The sequence below is a fragment of the Rhinopithecus roxellana genome, chromosome 18 (genome assembly GCF_007565055.1).
Source record: "Rhinopithecus roxellana isolate Shanxi Qingling chromosome 18, ASM756505v1, whole genome shotgun sequence".
NCBI classification, from domain to species: domain Eukaryota; kingdom Metazoa; phylum Chordata; class Mammalia; order Primates; family Cercopithecidae; genus Rhinopithecus; species Rhinopithecus roxellana.
In genome coordinates, this window is record NC_044566.1 from 83267193 (window position 1) to 83273341 (window position 6149).

A 6149-nucleotide genomic window follows, 5' to 3' on the forward strand; every position below is an offset into this window, starting at 1 on the left:
CCAAACCTACAGTTCAGCTACGCTGAGTTTCTGGGAAGTCAAAGTGAGCAGCTCATCAGGAACAAAGGCAGGTTTCCTTTACTCAAAAACATCCAGGTGATGACTCCAACTCCTAAAGAATAACCAAGATGCAATCCTTGCACTTCTTGAAGTTGTTGTTGGTACCTCTTGGTCTCACAAGAAAAGTAACTGTTGCCTCTTATGGTAGCTATCTGTTGTTACTGCCACCCAGGATCCATTCATTTTTTGATAGCTATACCTTGATTTCCCTTGGGTAACCATGCTTTTCTCACTCTCAGCTCAGATGCTTTGGATCATATTTTGCATGCTGTGGGGTACACACACCAAACTATGCAGACAGTGGACTGAGAAATATGAGGTCTGGTTCCATTTCTGTAGCACAAAAAGAGAAACGTCCAAGAATATGGCCAAAGAAAGCAGAGATCAGAAATGAAAAAAAGTTCCTGTTGATGTTGAGTTCCTTCATCAAGCTGCACCTGAAACAAACCCTACTTGCAATAGCTGAATTCATTCATTCATTCATTCATTCATTCAGAAATATTTATTAAGTATTTCTAGGTATCATCCCCTCTTCTAGAGCCGGAGGCACAATGTAGTCCTTACTCTCAAAGTATTCACCAACATGTAAAAAAGCAACAGTCCTTCAATGTGATAAGCATTGGCACAGGGGAATTACAGAGCTGTATGCAGTGCTCCCAGAACAGCAGCTCAACTCAAAGAAGGGAATCTGTGTCCTAGAGGAAGAAGAGTTTGAAATATTTGGTTGAAGTTTTCATATAGACTGGATTATTTCAAATGACACAGTACCACACTGATGAGCTACCCCAACATTTGACATCTCAGTTTTTTGTTACCTATTCCTGAATAGTGATTTTCTCCTCCACGCCATCCTTTCCTATATCACATTCATGAGCTTAGATTTTACCTGGACCTTCTGTACCTTTTAAATAAAGAGCCAAACACTCCACTTTCTAACCACCATACCAATTTTTCCAGTTCTTGCACTCAATACTTCCTCTAGGTCATAGACCCCTCTTGTCACCACACTCTGTCTTCATGTCTTTCCCTACCCAGTTAGAGTCCTTTGATCTTTACTTCCACGCTTATCAGTATTTTCCCTTAGCCCATTCCTTTCAGCCTCAACAACCTGGCATATCATGTATCATGTATTATTCTAGTTATCTATTTAATACTTTCCCTTTTCTACAAACTGTAGCCTATAGGAAGGGAGAATCTTCTTTATAACCATTGGATCTCCAGTGTCCAGTATCACTGTGACTGACAAACAGCATGCAATTATATTTGTTCATCCAAACACATTTTTAGATAAATCTATTATAGTGTGCTGAGTGCCTGGAATTGGGTTATCAGAAGTAAGTGCTTAGCTCTTTCCTCATGGAGTTTACAACCTATTAGGTTTGAGCTAAGGAGGTGGCAGTATTGCATTGATCAGGACATGGTCCCAGAATTCCAATCGGTAACAAACAGCAAGCAGAGTTATGTCCATTGCAGAGGAGCTGAGGAACTTGCAGTTCAGAGAATTAGTTGCCAAGTAAACAACTCACAGACTAACATATGATAAGTAATTTATTTTCCAAATGTATTGGAGAAGTTGCCCCTTGAAGTCAGGGGCTTTGACACTTATTATATAGATACCCCGAATTGATGAAGGATCATAAAAAGAATTAAGTCTTGATGTGTTGCCTTCAGGACAGGGCAATGGGAGTTATACCAAAAAAGAAAGTGACAACTCTTTTTAAAACAATGTTACGGGCCAGGCATGGTAGTTCACACCTGTAATCGCAGTACTTTGGGAGGCTGAGGTGGGCAGATCATGAGCTCAGGAGTTTTAGAGCAGCCTGTACAACATCTACTAAAAATACAAAATTAGCTGGGCATGGTGGCGGGCGCCTGTAATCCCAGCTACTCAGGAGTCTGAGGCAGGAGAATCACTTGAACCTGGGAGGCAGAGGTTGCAGTGAGCAGAGATCATACCACTGCACTGCAGCCTGGGTGACAGAGCAAGACTCCATGTCAAAAAAAAAAAAAAAAGTTACTCATCTGAAATCATTTTCAACAAGTCCTTCATTTCAACATGCATTTTGTCTTCCCCTGGGATTTTCCTGGCATTGAACCTCTCAAAGACACAAAAACACTGAACACTAACAATGGAAAAGGAACATGTAACATATTTGATGAAATTTTTAGATTACAATAAACTGGAATAATGTGCAAAGGCCTCAGAATGACAGAAGATAAATTCTAAATTGGCAGGCATATGAATTCAAATAATAAAATAACACCCAAATTACAAGCTTATGAATTAACATATATTAGAGAATAACCACACTGGAAAAGAGAAAATAGAATGAGAACTGCACAAATTAGATAAAATTTTAAAATATGAACTTTTAAATTCCAGGGACCCAGGAAAAAGGGGAGGGCCCGGTGATCCAAACAAAATACATTGTTAGGATCCTGGGTAGAAAGAGGGTGCTCCTGAATGGGAGTCTGTATAGAATTTACAGCTAGGTGAGGTTTAAAAAAAATTAAAATGCTAATTGATTTGTATGCAAACAAGGGAGAGGACCAGAGAGTTTTTAAGGGATCCTAGGGAAAGCCAAAACTCCCTGTGCGGACTGTTAGCCCAACATAAAAGAAACTACAAACCTGCGAACCACAACATGAGCAAGAGAAAGCATTAGGAAAATATGAAGAAATTAGGGGAGATGAATATTTATGGTCTAGACAGGATTCATATCAAGCCAGAAAGCTTGACTTGAATAAAACACCGAAAAAGACTCAGATATCAGAAAAAGAGAAACAAACATTTACTGATTGCCTTAAGGGATCAACAGCAGCAGAAGAGGCGGTTACCATCTTCCTTTTGCTCCCTTCCTCCTTTCTCTGTCTGAGAAGGACCCTACTCTCCTTATATAACATGGACTGGGATCATGTAAAAAGACAAAAAGGAGGGCTAGCACCGCTCACGTGTTGTGGGTGAAAGACCACGAGCTTTGGGTTAGCCCAAAGCAGAAGCACAGCTCTCCTCTTACTAAGTGTGTGATCTTAGGCAAATCACTCAACTGCTTATACAAGATTAGGGTATGGTTTCTCTCTATATAGATGATTCATTGAAGTTCTATAATTATTACTCATTAGAATAAGAAATGAAACTCATGTTCATTATATTTGGGTTGTTATGTTTGGATCGTTACAGTAAATTAGAGAGTGTTTTGGAGTGGTTAACATAACCTGGTCATAAGAATATTTTAATTCTTAGATGTGTCCCCTAAGATAGAGTAACTGAAGCAATAATAAAGTGCTCGTCTCTGAGTGGGTCTTAGGAGAGACTGAAGAGAGCAAAACCATTGGTCAGAAGTGATACCCTGCTCTGATGGACAGAAGCTGAGCTAAGGGTACATGATGTACAGACCTGGCCTCAGGTAGGAGTACATGCTGAGAGGGTACTTTGAGTCCCAACCTGATCTCTAGGACTTCCCCTGGGCCAGAACAAGCTGTTGAAAATGAGGAGTTCAAGGTTGTCAATTAGCTGACATGGTGGGGAGCCACATCCATCCTGGGGGAAAGACACAGACTGACAATTTCTTGCTTTGGACCACAGGTAGAAGAGGCAGCTGGGATTGTTGAAAAGGAAGAAGCCAGGAGCGGGAGAGCCATGCCACTTTTTTCTTTGCTGCTTTTCCCCCATTCAAATCCTAACCAGGATCAACCCTGCTTAGCTTCTGAGATCAGACAAGATCAGGCACATCCAGGATGATATGGTCACAGACTTGTACTTTCTTTCTCAGTAAGTGCACGGTTCTCAGAGTGCCCAAATCTATCAAAACATATGGGTGAGAATTTATAATAGGTTGCTTTAATTCTTTGCTCCTCCTCCTGGTGTTGGTGCTACAGCTCTTTCTTTGAAAGATAATCATAGCCATCAAGCACATTCTGTAAACAGAGAGCAATGTGGGAAGCTAGAATGAGCAAGAGTTGTTGGGATACAGAGCTCTTTCATCATAGAGAACTGCTAGAGTTAGCCAATAATCCAGGGTTGACCAGCTGTCCAGATTGAATGGCACATTAGGCAATGGCCAGATTGATCTTCAGCATCCCTATGCCAATCTCTGTAGTTATACCCAGCACTTCCCCACTTAGGTTTGTAGCTCAGGTAAGCCTTAATTCTATGGGGTTTCACATGATCCCTTGTCCTCTGATCGCCAGAGTGACTAACTTCCCATTTGCTCAAGACTTTCCTACTTCTAGCACTGGGTCCTGAGAAATCTCTCAGTCTCAGGCAAACTGGGATAGTTGTTCATACTCTACAACATAGTGTATTCAAGGACCCCTCCTTAGACAGAATCCTGATGACATGGGATCCCTGGGACCTCACATGTTGGGACCTGAGAGCAAATTTGACTCCCTCGGCCACTGAACAGTCACCATTCACATCCTTGCCTCTTTGTTAATGCAGCAAAGCCTGGAATGCAAAAAGCATTGCCTCATAAGAGGTTTGCTAAGCTGATGAGGACATGCTGTTTTCCTCCTGGGATCTGGTTTTGAATAGGATTATGGAACAAAAGGAGAAGATGGGGAAATAATTTGTCTAGATACAGTTAATTAGACAGTCATACCAATTTAATTTTGCAATGAAACAGATATCTTCTGCAACTGAAAGACAAGTGGTGAGGCAAAGCATCTGTTTAACAGTAAACAGAGCTGTAAGTCTGCCTTTGGAGTCTAAGACAAAAAGCAGCCACCTAGTCAGAGTGTAATTCATTAAGCTGGTCAGATTCCATTACTGTGAACTTCCTCCAACCCAGAAACAAGAATATTAGCTAAGCCTTTTAATCACTTGTGTGTACAGAGATTTGCAACATGAAGACAGTCGTTGCTATGGGATCCAATTGGTCCCAATTATGCCACACATACAAGTGATGCTAATACATTGTTGATTTGTTTCTGGATGCCAAAGACAGTGATGTCATGATTGAAGGTTCTTTACCTGGTTGGTGTATTTGTGTAAGAAATTAAAATGAAATTAGTGGAGAAAATAGGCAAACAACCCTTATAAATAAATATTTCAAGAATATCAAAAGCTCTGGACTCCAGTTTGTGTTACTTGCCTAGAATCATGTTTATCAGAGATAAGCTTTAGTCAAAACAAAAGATTAATTTAGACCTGATATCACAAACTAGCAGCTCACAAGACAAACAGGCCCAGACAGTTAGTGGCTGTTTCATTTTTAATTCAGTTAGGGTTAAACATGGCAGATCAAACACATGTTTATTTTCTCTCCTGAAATGTCACTAAATAGTAAAGTAATAAAACTAGTATGCACTCTCAATGATGAAGAGAGTGGAAAGAGAGGTGGCAGAGTGCAAGAGATGCAAACAAAATTTTGGAAGACGGAGTGAATTAAGAAGTGGTGACTAATTTAGCAAAGAAAAAGGTGACATTTAAATACCTTCAGAGGGCAATAATAACAAGGAGCTGTGTAATCTACCCTTTGGAGCTAAAGTGTTAGAACTCAGAAGTAACAGATTTCAGAGTATACTTGCGGTCCAAATACCAGGATAGGTATAAAAGCCTTTTCAAGGGGCAGTTGGACTCTCGAGTCCCTGTTCCCAGTCTGTGTGGTTAGGCAACTCTCCTTATGCTCACCTCCAAGAAGACCAGATGTTTACTCTTTTGAAGGACTGAACCTGAGCCACTCCAGACTCAGGGACATCTCATACAGTAGAGGACTGAGGCAGGAGAACTAATTGGAAATCTACATACAGAACTACTGAGAGGCCCAATGCCCTCTTCTGCTCCAGTCTCTAGAGCACCAAAACCCAGACTCATATGGCTAGGATATCTTTTCTGAAAAACTGAAACTATCACACAGAAAAAGTTATATTGATATTTGAGCACTCCAAAGAAAACAGTTACAGCCCAATAACCCCATAGCAAACCCACTCTTGCACACAGAGCTTGCAAACAGCCTTTTGGCGCCTCCCTCTGTGTATTATTAGACAGCCAAGAAGCACCAGGTTATTTGATAAATCCTTCAATATGCAAGACACCAAACCCCCCCCCCAAAAATGCATATAAAGGACGTTTAAAACTAAAGCAATTT